The sequence below is a fragment of the Chinchilla lanigera genome, unplaced genomic scaffold (assembly GCF_000276665.1).
Source record: "Chinchilla lanigera isolate Chin_1 unplaced genomic scaffold, ChiLan1.0 scaffold00001, whole genome shotgun sequence".
Lineage (NCBI taxonomy): Eukaryota > Metazoa > Chordata > Mammalia > Rodentia > Chinchillidae > Chinchilla > Chinchilla lanigera.
The window spans coordinates 43,061,973-43,075,498 of NW_004955402.1; the positions used below are offsets into that span (position 1 = coordinate 43,061,973).

Sequence of the window (13,526 nt, forward strand, 5' to 3'; positions counted from 1 at the left end):
CTGAGCTAAATCCCCAGCCCCATTCCTAGATTCTTAAAAGTCACCTCACAGTTCTCCAGTAATTCTTTTTCCCTGTTAACCTCTCTTCCTTTTCTGGTGGGGGGTTGGGAATTGAACTCACAAACTGAGGCTTGCCAGGCAGGCTCTTGTGCTGCTGAGCTATACCCATGGCTCTCTCTTCCTATATCCCATCACTGTACTGTCACTATGTGGGCTTTACCATGTACTATGATGTACATTGTTTATAATTATTCTGTAAGGTTAAGACACAGCAAAGCTTAAAGGAATTTTTAAGAAGAAAAAAACATGGATACAAGGTTGATGTCTATTTTTTTGTTGTCATGCTTATTTGTTTGTTTTTAAATCCTCCAGGGATATGGAACAGGAAGATGAAAAAAAAATTTTGGCTTCCTTCTTGGTAAAAAAGTTCAAGCTGGGGCTAAGGATTTAGCTCAGCGGCACAGTGCCTGCCTGGCAAGCGCAAGGTCGTGAGTTTGATTCCCGGTGCCCGATGAAAACAAAACAAAACAACAACAACAAAAAAGTTCAAGCCATGGCTGGAAGCCTTTTTTTTTCCCTGTGCTGCTGAATAAAAAGATGTGTCTTTGGAGCTTTGACCTCTTTTCTGGCTTCCTGGCTCTGGAAAATGCCTATAAGAGGAATGCCATGGGTCACAAGAGTTACTTAGCTAAGTAAACACACAGGCGTGATTGGGAGAGAATTGCAACGTCTTCTCTAAGTAACCGAATCAGAACTAACAATACTTAGATGTCAGAACATCAGATGAGGCTGTCCAAACTATCACCTTTGATGCATCCAAGTATTTTGAAGATTAGCTCTTGAGGACAGTATTTGACGGATGGAGTTTTGTTTTTCTGGTTTATCAGGCCAAAGTGCAATAGGGTAGGAATGGTACACAGCCTGAGGAAGGAAACTCAGTGATTATAGGTGGGGGACACTTGAGACAAGGAATGGATGGGGTGGATGTTTTAAAAAGATTTTCTCACTGCCAAATTTATGGCTTAATTCTGACTAGTGTTAGTAGGATTTGCAAGCTGTTATTTGCCAGGGGTTTGACAGTTTGGTATGCACTAGTGGTCTTAATCCAGTATCTGGACCAGAAAGCAAATATTTGCATCCTTGGAATCTCTGTTGCAATTGAAAAATTCCCGAGGTGACAGTGGACGCCAGATAGGAATGCGGCATGAATTGCCCAGTTAGCACGCAAATCCTTAGCTGGTGTTGTATTGCTTTGTGCTTTTTTCTTCATTCCCCAACACGTAACAGTGCCTACTGTAAAGCCAGGCATAGTGGCGCATGCCTGTAATTCCAGCCCTTGGGGGGCTGAGGCAGGAGGATCACCATAAATTCGAGACCAGCCTGGGCTGCATAGTGAGTTCAAGGCCAGCCTGAGTTACATAGCAAGACCCTGCCTCAAACAACAACACCACCACCAAACCAAACAAGAAAAGAGTGCAAGAGTGTGTACTCTTTGGCAAGGCCCAGACAGTAAATACTGGTGTTTTAGAACAATGAATTCAACAGGCTACATCTATGTCCTCATGAGGTTTGCATTCACGTGGGAAAGAAAGGAATTTAATAAGCAGTATAATCAGGTTGCCAGATTTATCAAGTAAAAAGCAAGAGAACCATTTGAATTTGAATTACAGATAAATAATGGGTTTTTTTGTATAAATATTGCTAAAAATATATATAGTTTTCTGGATTTGTTTTTTTGGTTTTTTTTTTGTTTGTTTTATGGTACCAGTGATCAAATAGGTCTCATACAGGTGCTCTACCTCCAGGCCCCAAGGCTGTGTGCAACCTTAAATACAACGTGAGATTCTTCAAATGAAGCGGAAGAAAGCTCGAGCTAGGGACTCAAGGATGTGAAGTCAGTTAAGGTGGTCCTAGAAGCTCCTCTGACACAGTAATGATAAAGCAGAGATGTGACTGAAATGAGGAAGGGAGCCAGGCAGGTCTCTGTGGAAATAACATCTCTTCTGTTCTGTTGTTATCACCAAACAACTGACACAGAGTAATTTATAAAGAAAAGAAGTTTTATTAAGATCACGGGCCCAGAGGCTAGAAATCTACGATCAGGTGGCCACCTGGCCAGGACCTTGTGCTACATGGTTACCTGGCAGAAAAGCTGATGGGCAAGTGGCTGCATGCAGGAGAGACAGCCACGGAGGCTGAACTCATTTTATAATAACAAGCCACTCCAGCAACTAACCCTCAGTTCACTGCGCTGGGGATTAATGTTCCAGCACACAAACTGCAGGGGAATGGATTCAAGTCATAGTAGCAGCATCCAGAAGAGCAAGGACAGCCTTGTAGAGGCCCTGAGTTCCAATTCCAGGGTCACAAACTTGGCTCCGCACCCAGGAAACATGTAATGCCTGAATGAGCTGGTCTGATTCTGAGTCTGTTCACGGCTTCCATGAGTGATTCAGATTATCCGCTGACTACATGAAAAGCTTCTCTAACCCTAAATGATTTAAGGTTAAAAAAAAAGGAGGAGGGCTGGGGATTTAGCTCAGCGGCAAAGCGCCTGCCTGGCAAGCCCAAGGTTGTGAGTTCGGTTTCCAGTACCGGAGAAAAACCAAAAACAAACAAACAAAAAACAAAAAAACAAAACAAAACAAAACAAAAAAAAACAAACAAAAAGGACTAAGAATGCAAAGAAAGCGGGTACCATGGCATGAGAATGCAATTTAGCCTTGCTCTACACTGGGAGCTTAAGAGGGCTCCTTTGGGATTTTGCGCTAGTACATTGCTCCATGCTAGAGAGGACAGCTAGGTCTAAAGACCAGTGAGCCCATCAGGGGGAGGGGCTCCTTTCATCCCGTCGTCTTAGAGGCTGAAGGGTTTAGAATGAGCCAGGCGCTGCCATGGTGGGATACTACCGTGATTGCTTCATAATAGTAGAACCCATTGTCATGATCACCCCAGCTTCCTCCATGGTACCCTGGCTAACACCAGCAATGCTTTTCTAAGGTACCTAGAGACAGCTCTAAGTCAAGAGGCAGCCTTCCCTGGTTTCATGTTTTTATGACCTTTACCTATTTGGTTTTTTTTTCCAGAACCGGAATCGAACTCACGACCTTGAACTTGCCAGGCAGGTGCTGTGCCACTGAGCTAAATCCCCAGCCCCCCTATTTGATTATAAATGTGTATTTGTACCTTAACTATTCTTTTCTGTTATCCTAGCACAATTTAATATTTTAACACAAAAAAACAGATTAGCAGAATAAAAATTCAAAAACAGCTTTTTTTCCTTGTACTGAGCTATATCCCCAGCACTTTATTTATTTTGGGTCTAGGTCTTGCCAACTCACTGAGTTGCCTGTGGTGGGCTCAAACTTTTTTTTTTTTTTTTGGTCTTTTTGAGACAGGGTCTCTCTGTGCAGTTCAGGCTGGCCTTGAGCTCACTTTGTAGTCCAAGCTGGTCTTGAACTCACAACAATCCTCTTGCCTCAGCCTCCCGAGTGCTGGGATTGCAGGCGTACACCATCAGGCCCAGCTGAGCTGATCTTTTTTATTGAGATTGTTTTCATAATTATTCAAATGCTCTATTATTTAGCAGAGGACAGGAGGGAAGATTTTGAGATACTTCTGAGCAGGCTCTCTCTCTTCTTTTCCTGTCTCCTCACCTCCCCTGATGTGAGATAAGGATAGGTAAGATAGGAGATAAGGCCTTGCAGGGGCAAAAACATGAAGACCCAGAACTTTTGAGAACCTAAACTGATTGGTATTCCTGTATGTCAACTATGAGTGCGCACACACACACACACACACACACACACACACACACACACACACTGCATTGAAGCAAGGCCTCATGCATGCTAGGCAAATGCTCTGCTACTGAGCTATATTTCTAGCACTTAATTGCATTTTTTTAATTTTTAATTTTAATTTTAATTAATTAACTTTTGTTTTGACATAGACTCTCGCTAAGTAGTCCAGGCTGGTCTCAAACTCATGGTGATTCTCCTGTCTCAGCCTCCTGAGTGCTGGATTACTGGTGTGTGCCACCACGCCTGGCACACTTGAGTGTTTTTACTGATCCTGGGCTGTTGTACCTCCAGCCAAATTCCTGCAGTAAAACTCCCAATTCAAACCAGTTTTTTGATTCTCAACAAATTCTGACCCTTCCACCCTCCTCTAGACACTAGAACACTCATGATGATCTGGAAGTAGAGAAATCAGACAGTTTTAGTTCAACATGGTAATGCACACCTGTAGTCCTTACACTTGGAGGCTGAGGCAGAAGAATCCCTGTGAGTGTGAGGCCAACATGGGTCACATAGTTCAAGGCCAACCTAACTACATAGTGAGACCTTGTCTCAAGAAGAAATGAAAAGAAAAATTTTAGATAGATAGAGAAAGAATTGGGGATTATCTAAATAAACTTAAGAGCCTTGAGAGTAAACGTGTGTCTTTAAGAAGTACAAAGTTAGAAATGAAAGAGGCTAAAGATAGAACATGAGAAACATCCCTACTTCTGAGAGGAATGCAGAAAGGCCAGCCAAAAAGGAAGCCTGCGAAGATAGGGCTGTACGCAAAGAGGGGACGATGTCCTGGGACTAAGGGAGAGGATCTCTCAGAAGGGGTGGGTGGGAAGTGCTCCACGCAGAATTCTCAAAGTGGGGAGTGTCTTTCAGATGTGTGTGCGGTTTCATTCAGACAGGAGGCTGTAGAGGGGCCAGAGGGTTTCTCTCCTGCCGCATGGGAGAGGAGCTGAATGGATAAGGTACAAGAAAAGCACAGGGGGACAGCTAGTTCCTGCCAAGGGCTCATTGGATGCCGGCTTTGCGAGCTCAGACGTCTGCGTGTAGTACGGAGTACCTAGTGCTTGTAGTAGTAGCTTAATTGGTGTGGTTTGTGCTCTGTTTTATACGTCAGGGTCAAGTCGATTTAGCACTCACAGTCCAGGATGGACACCTTAGAAGAGGGGAGATAGAGGCCTGGGGATTTAGCTCAGCAGCACAGTGCCTGCCTGGCAAGCGCAAGGTCGTGAGTTTGATTCCTGATACTGAAAAAAAAAACCAAAAAAAAAAAAAACAAAAAAAAAAAAAAAATAGAAGAGAGATAGAGTTGTCTCTGTCTGAAAGGGAGGAGCTGAGAGCTCCACACATGGTAAAATCTAGATTCCTTGTATTTGGTTTTTTTTTTTTTTTTGAGACAAGGTCTTGCTGTGCAGTTCAGGTTGGCCTTGAGCTCACTTTGTAGCCCAGGCTGGTCTCGAACTCGCAACTATCCTCCTGCCTCAGCCTCCCAAGTGCTGGGATTACAGGCATGCGCCACCACGCCCGGCCTAGACTCTTTGTAGAGCTGAGAGTAAATGTGTCTTTAAGAAATACAAGAGGTCAGAGGCTGGGACGTCACTCATGAAGGACACGGTCACTCATGAAGGACGCAGTGAGTTTGCTACTTAGACTGTTCACATGGCCTTTTTAAATGGCATGAGTATGACATATTTTCTTATTATTTACCAGATACTTGGAGTGAGTAGGGCCACACATTGTATTTCCCAAAATTAGGACTGCTGGAGAAGTGAGCCTCTCTAGCACAGGTTTTCAATGTGTATAGCCGAGAAGGGCTTGTCTACTCAGGCAATTTTTCTAACCCAGTGACTTTTGTATTCTTCTGGTGGGTCACACCTTTAGTTTAAAATAACAAAAAGAAAAAAAATAAGGAAGAAAGAGGAACATTTTGAGTCCTCATCTTAATTACTCACTTGTTGACTTTCAGTTTATAAAAATTATTTATAAATTAAATAAAAGTAGTACTATCTTAAAATTGTATCCACCTTACAAAATATACACCAAGTGGGGGCCAGTTATATAGCTCAGTGGCACAGCGCCTGCCTGGCAAGTGTAAGGTTCGTTTCCTGGTACCAAAAAAATATACACAAAAGTAAAAGGTAAGGCTGGGGTTGTAAGTTCAGTGGTAGAATGTGCTTTCCACGTGCAAGGCCCTACCTTTGATCACAGCACCAAAAGTACGTAAGTAAATACAGAAACAGATAAATAAGGAAGGAATTATGATGGGCTAAGCAATGTCATTCTAATTTAATTAAAATGTCATTTATTATCAGTGCAAACTACTTTGCTCTCATAAATTTCTTAATATTTTGGGCTGAGAAGATTGAACATGCTGCTTTTTTCAAAATCTTGGTAAAACCCATGATGATAAAATAGTCTGAGGGGGTTGGGGATTTAGCTCAGCGCACAGTGCCTGCCTGGCAAGCGCAAGGTCATGAGTTTAATTCCTGGTACCAGAAAAAAAAAACAAAAACAAACAAACAAACAAACAAAAAAAAAATTTGAACATCTTGTTCTTGAACTCACTGTGTAGCCCAGGCAGGCCTTGAGCTTGCGGTGATCCTCCTGCCTCAGCTTCCAGAATGCTGCGATTACAGGCATGCACCACTACACCTGGCATGAATTTCTTTCTAAAAGTGATTACTTTCTGGTTGTTAAGACATTACCTCAAAGGGACAGAGTCAACACTTTTGGTCCTGTAAAACATTTGGCAGATAGTATTTTATGCAACACATTTACCAAAGAAAAGTCCAGCAAATTTGTAACTCTACTCCTTTCTTAAAAAGGACACTGAATAATGTTCTTTGCCAGGACATGGCAGCAAACCACTGTGTGACACAGATTTCAAGAGTCAAGCCTCATTTTCTAAGTATAGGAAGGAATCTTTGCTAAAGGGACTGTTACAAAATATTCCTGACCTCCCTGCCCTTTGAATAAAATTAACCTCATTGATGATATTTTGTAGCAATTGGTGAACTTCTGGCTTCTACTTTTGTGCCCGGATAGTTTGTCTGTGAATGATTCAGTGTTAAATCTTTTTTTTTAATTTTTTTTTATTTTTTTTATTTTTGAGGCAGGGTCTCGCTATGCAGTTCAGGCTGGACTTGCGCTCACTTTATAGCTCAGGCTGCTCTCGAACTCGCAACAATCCTCCTGCCTCAGCCTCCCAAGTGCTGGGATTATAGGTGTGCGCCACCACGCCTGGTGACTCAGTGTTAAATCTTGTGTGTAATTTAATCCCAGATTTTTTTACCCCTGAGGTACTGAGGATTGAACCTAGGGAATGATGAGCTACATTCTTAACCCTTTTTTACTTTTTTTTTTTTAATTTTGAGGGAGGGTCTCCTTAACTGCTTTAGCCAGTCTTGAGTTTGTAGTCCTCCTGCCTCAGCCTCCTAATTACTGGGATTATAGGCATGTGCCATCGAGCCCAGCTAATACAAGGATTGTAATTCCTATATAAAAATTGTTTCATTGGTGGGTTTTTTAAAAATTTTATTTTATTTTTTCTTTTTGTTGCTGAGGGTTGAACCCAAGACCTCAGGCATGATAGCATTTACTCCACCACCAAGTTCCATCCTTAGCCTAAGGGTTCAGGTTATGTTTTTCTTTATTGTTATACAATTTTTAAAGTCATTTGATTAGAAAAGTACTTTATTATTGAAAATATACCTTCTCTGCTAAGCTTTTTATTTAATAGTTCATAAAAACATAAGCATTTCCAGGTATATTATCACTGGAACAGGATCAAGCAGATACTATAAGCGGCAGCATGTTTGAAATAGTTGTATTTTTCTTTCAACAGTTGAGCTAACCTCCCACACTGTGTAATTTATTCCAATACATGTTTCTTTATATCTAAGGAAATGTTTTCTAAGTGTCTTCTAACTATTTGTTGACAAATGATTGTATAATACTTTGCACCATGTTTCCTGGTTATTTTTTAAAATTTGTTTTTATTTATGTGAATATGTATGTTATTATCACTATTCTTTTAAAAAACTTTTCCAGAAATACCTTAAATATCAGCACTTGAGAAGCTGAAGCAGGAGGATCCCAAATTTGAGGCCAGTCTGACTACATAGAGAGTCCAAGGCTAGCTTGAGCTACATGGCATAGACTGTGTCTCCAAAACAAAACAATAACAACAACAACAACAACCCTACCTTTTCCAGAAACAACCAACGTTTCCCTAGGGATTTATTGCTTTTGTTCTTTTGACTACTCTTTTTTGTTGGTACTGGGAATCAAACTCAGGACCTCACATTTGCCAGAAAGCACTGTACCACTGAACTATATCCCTGGCCTGACTTTTGTTCTTTTGGTATTAAATAAGAAACCTCCAAAAAAAACAAAACAAAACAAAACAAAACTCCAGGGGGCTGTGGGTATAGCTCAGCGGCACAGCGCTTGCCTGGTAAGCGCAAGGTCGTGAGTTCGGTTCCTGCTACCGGAAAAAAAAAAAAACAAAAAAAAAAAAAAAAAAGAAACCTCATCTGTTTTTTTTTTTTGTTTGGTTGGTTTGTTTTCTGGTACAGGGAATCGAACTCAGGACTTTGCACTTGCCAGTCAGGTGAGCTAAATCTCCAGCCCCAAGAAACCTCACCTGGATGTGGCAGGGCACACGTAATCCCAGCACTCTGGGAGGCAGAGGCAGGAGGATTACAAGTTCAAACACAGTTTGGGCAATTTAATGACAGTGAGACCCTGTCTCAAAATGCAAAATAAAACCAGGACTTAAGATGTAGCTCACTGGGTCGTGCACTTAAAAAAGAAAAAAAAAAAGAAAAAATAAAAAAGGTTCCTAGAGTTCCAGTGCAGAGGACGCAGTGAGGTTGTCTGTACTGGAGGTGAGGACACCAGTTAGTGACCCACTGCAAACTGAGGTGACGGCCTGAGGCCGAATCTCAGCGATGAACATGGGCAGGAGGGCTTGGGATCCACAATTTCAACTGCAGGAAGGTAGAATGTGCCTCGCACGTAGCGATGGACTTGAACAGAAGGAGTAAGTGCCCTTTCCTTTTCTCTTCCTTCCTTCTTTCTCCATTTTCTTTTCTTTTCTTTTTTCTTTTCTCTCTCTCTCTCTCTTCTCTCTCCTGTACTGGGGATTGAACCTTCACACTGACCTATATTCCCAGCCCCTACCCCTCTTTTGAGACAGGGTCTTACTATGTAGTTCAGGCTGAACTTAAATTCACTACATAGCCCAGGCTGGCCTGAAACCCCTGCCTAAGCCTCTTGCGTGCTGGGATTACAGGAGTATGATGGTCCCCAGCCCTATTTATTTATTTATTCATTTATTTTGAGATAGAGTCTCCCTAAATTGAGCTGATGAACTGCCTAGGCTGGACTTGAACTTGTGATCCTCCTGCCCCAGACTCTCAAATCACTGGGATTTGAGCTGTGCAGCATCACATCTGGTTAGCAGGTGCCATTTTTGGACAGAGTAGTCACCGAGAAGATGGATCCTGTTGTTTGAGCGCCTTGGACTGAGTTACCTAGAATGCACTGGGTCACGTCTGAATACATCTGTGAGGGAGTGAGGTTGGGAAGAAGTTGCCCCACCCTGCTCCGGTAATGGGAGCCTGCTCTGAGAAGGGAACTCTGCAGCTGGGCTGGGCCTTCAGAGTTGGTCTCTACTGAGCGGAAGAACCAGCCAGATGTTGGCTGCCCCATGGGAAGAGGTGACTCTTGGGGAAGAGTTCCCAAGAGCTGTCAGAGATAGCTGCCTGGGCAGTAAGCAGCAGGGGACTCAGGTGTGAATGGCCAGCAGCCCATATTCTCAGCAGCTAGGAATAGGAACGGACACCCTGAAGAGAGAACCAAGGCAAAGCACTACAGAATCTACATTATCCACTGCAGTAGCAAAAGACTGTATGTTTAATTTGGGGTATTTTCTCCCTGGTGCCTGTGGGTTTCATTAGCTCGTGTCAGCTGTGGGGATGTCCAGGACTATGTTGACTGCTGAGGACAAAGAGGGCTAAAATGAGGCCAGGTGTGGTGTCGCACGCCTGTAATCCCAGCACCAGGGAGGCTGAGGCAGGAGGATCGTTGCGAGTTCGAGACCAGCCTGGGCTACAAAGTGAGATTAAGGTCAGCCTGAACTACATAGCAAGACCCTGTCTCAAAAAAAAAAAAAAAAAAAGAAGAGGGTTAAGATGAAGACCATGTACCCAGGTAAAGTCCACACTGCAGGAGACCCATGGAGCCCCTTCTCGGGAAGATCTCAGTCCCCAAGGTTTGTATTTTCCCTTTTCTTTCTGGAAGATTGGCTTCCTTTTCTCAGATGCCCCCTGGATTCCTGTTCTTTTTCCTTCCCTCTTGGATTTAGAAAGTTAGGAAACAAACCCCAAAACAAGTACTTTTGAAAAGAGGCCTAGGTGCGGTGTGGAAGTTAACAAGGGCTGGAAAATCTTGGAAAGTTCTTAACAGTCTCCTCTGGGCCACAGTTTCGGAAGAGGATTCTTTGCTGCTATCTCAAACCCTGTGCTTGTGGCTCTCTTTCCATTCCTGAAGGTACTGCTCCAGAAACTACCCACTTTCTTTTGTCCCCACCCTTCTTTCTTTGGACAAGGCCAGCTTTCCAAGCTTTAACACTTAGGCCTAAAGAGACAGCAGGAGGTAAGAATTAATGGATCTAGCTAGTAGCCAGGACCTAGGAAGTCATTCAAATATCTAAGGGCCTCCTAAATAATGCCTGACTCTGAGCCCAACCCCCACTTCCTCAGGTCTCCCAGTGAAAGGCTTTTGCAGGGTTTCCAAATTGAGGCTCAGAAAAGGGGAGGTGGTCTTCTATACAAAGTCTACTTATGAAATCGCTAACAAAGGATAAGGCAAATCCTTTCCTCAGTTTAATTCTGGCACTGATAATAATTTAAACCTGGCTATCATTTGTTTCAAGGATACGTTTTTGGGAAAAAAAAAAAAAAATCAATAGCTTGATGTTCCTATAAAGAAACCAGAAACGACAGAATTTTTTTCCTTTTTCTTCCTTGGCTACTCTGCTACAGATGTTGAAATTATTACTCTAGGGTCAAACATCATAACAATTTATGTAAAGACAAGCTAACAAATTTAACACCATAAATTGTCTGTAAACACCTAGGCCTATCATGGTTTGGAGGTAAGAAATGTGCCGCTGAAGCCTGGTTTAGGAGTAGTTTGCAAGGCCTTTGATGATGAGATAAAGAAAAGGCTTTTCTTTTTTTCCCTCGTGGAACACACCTTTTGTGTGCTCTCCCTAACAAAGGAATCTCCCAATTTCATAGTGGAATTTGGAGGGAAAGCATGACAGCTACATGCTTCTGCAAAGCCTGCTTCCAACCACAAAAGATTAAAAGGGGGGGGGCTTGCAATACACTGGAGGAAAAAACAAGACACCAAAGCAATAAAAATAGCAATAACAAAATCCCAAAGGGTATGGAATTCCTTGAGTTTCTTTTTGGCTTGAGAATCATATGATTTCTTTGTTCTGCCCTTCCTTATCTACTGTACTCAGATAATAGTTTTATCTCAGTCTTACAGTCAAATTACTATTTTACCGTGCTCAAAGCAGAACAGTGCAAAAGGTAGCTCTTACATATGTAGAGTAACAGAATGAACCTTTTGGTATTGATTTTTTGGAAGAGGGTAGTGTCCTTTTTATAAAAAAAACAGAAATAAAAGCTTTTTCAGCTGTGAAATTCAATGATTTTGCAAAATGGACTAAGGGTAGGTGCTTTCCTTTGAACTACTGGTCTATCTGGCAAAGGAATTTCTCTGAACTCCTTGTCAAAATAGAACTGGTAATTTGCTAGAAATTATTATCTTACTTTTCCGTTGTTAAAGGTATTCGAAGGCAGATGCAATATGATCTGTTGCCATTCGTGAAAATGGTGAACTGTGCTTTTACATCAAATTTAGCCAAGGGTTGACCAAAGCATTGGGTTTGTATGGAGCCCAGCTCAAAAAGCATTATGAAACCACAGGAAGCAGTTGTAGAGCTGAAGACTCCTATGATAAACAATTCAGACTTTGGTTTGAGGAGTACAACTCTTGTAACCATTCAAATGCTGCTGTGTGGCTCTTTCAGCTTTAAGAGAAGACGATGGGGGAGGGGCAAAAGAGCATGCTAAATAAACAAAGACTCAAAATCTATGAATCCTAGGATTTGCTATGGTATGTAAGCTATGAAACACCATAGATTATTATAGCCATAGTGTATCAAGATTTCAAATGATCAGGTCTTTGTATCCTCTTCAATGGATGTAATTCTTTTTTTTTTACATGCATATTAATAAAGGCCCACCTTTGGGCGAATAAAAAAAGCTTCCTTTCAAATGAAACCAAGCCCAGGTAAAGTTGAAACTCAGCACACAGAGTACTGGCATTGTTTTCAGGCTAAAAGATGAGAGTTTCAATTTCACCATCTTGTAACACTGATAAATGTGTTACTGTGGCCAGCAAAATCTGCAGATTACATAGGTCTTTCTAAACGTGTGTAAATAAATATGCAGATAGGCGCTCCAATTTATGTGCAACCTCAGTTTGCCGTTCCAAATTAAAAACTCTTCTGTGAGACAATAATTCCAACCATTTGTATGAAAAGTGTTGAGTCCCCTCCAAAAAAACCCTACTTGTTATCTGCATCATGACGTCCCTGTAACAGAGAACAATGGCTTCATCAGTGGAAGATAATGCAAGAGACAGGACTACTGAGATTTTTTTTTTAAACTTCTCTGCACACTTTCCAGACATTAATCAATCTAATTAAAAATAAAGCACATAGGAATACTTCCTCTACTGGGTCTTCACTGGTATTAGTATCTTCTGGGTCGGATTAAACAAGAGTGTGCCTTTCCAAGAGGTAATGGTGACATTTTTAAAGATCTTCCCATTTTGTGCTATTTCCAGCGTCAGCACAACTAGCTTAACATGGAGGTTTCTCTGTCGTTTTAAAAACCTTCCAATGGCGTGCATGTCTGGGAATATAGGAACCAGGGGCACGCGGCTGGAAAACAGCCTGCTTCGTCTGGAATGGAAATACATTGTCTCACTCTGGGATGGGTTACGATTGCCCCCCTTCGTGGCCTTTGGCGGGTTTATATATGTATCTTTTTGTGTTCTGTAAGCTCTGACCACCTGCTGTATGTACAATATGTGCTTGTTACATTCCTACACCATCTCCCTTGTAGAATTTAAAGACCCGGCTATTACATCTTGTTTACTCACTATCATTCTAGTTAAAGAAAAAACCCTACGTGAACAGAACATGCCATGTTTCAATCTGGCCCCACTGGCTTTTTCTCTGAACGCAAAACGTGTGTCTTTTACACCAGGGCTTTCTCCCCACCCCAGGGGGTGTCTTCCATTCTTTTGTGGCTCAGTTTAAGGCGAAAAGGGCTCCAAACCACTAACTAACCAGAGGAGAGCCCCTTGTTCCACCTCCAGGGAGAATTTCAGATGTAATTCCTCCGAAGATAGCGTGCTCTCTTCGTACTTATTTGCCACCATTACGAGGAGGACAGAACACCACCTTGGCTTCAAGATCCTGCCTAGGTAGAGGCTCACGGTCCTTCTCAACCATCTTTGGCGAGGCCTTGCTTCCTTCCACTCGAGTAAGTTGCGGCTTGGGGCCATGGAAGAGGACTGGGTGAGAGTCTGAGATGTCGTTTGAAAAAAAAAAAAAAAAAGCAGCCCTCCCTTCGTCCCCTC

The 13,526-nt window shown here is 42.2% G+C and overlaps 1 protein-coding gene across 1 annotated transcript in view; it reads left to right on the plus strand.

Annotated features, from left to right (window-relative positions):
* Positions 1 to 13,289: 13,289 nt before the first annotated feature.
* Znf532 (zinc finger protein 532) overlaps positions 13,290 to 13,526 on the plus strand; it is a 116,395-nt gene continuing 116,158 nt past the window's right edge. Inside the window, exon 1 of the mRNA XM_013511060.1 lies at positions 13,290 to 13,429. The gene's annotated coding sequence lies outside the window, so the exon portion shown is untranslated. The remainder of the gene's footprint in view (positions 13,430 to 13,526) is intronic.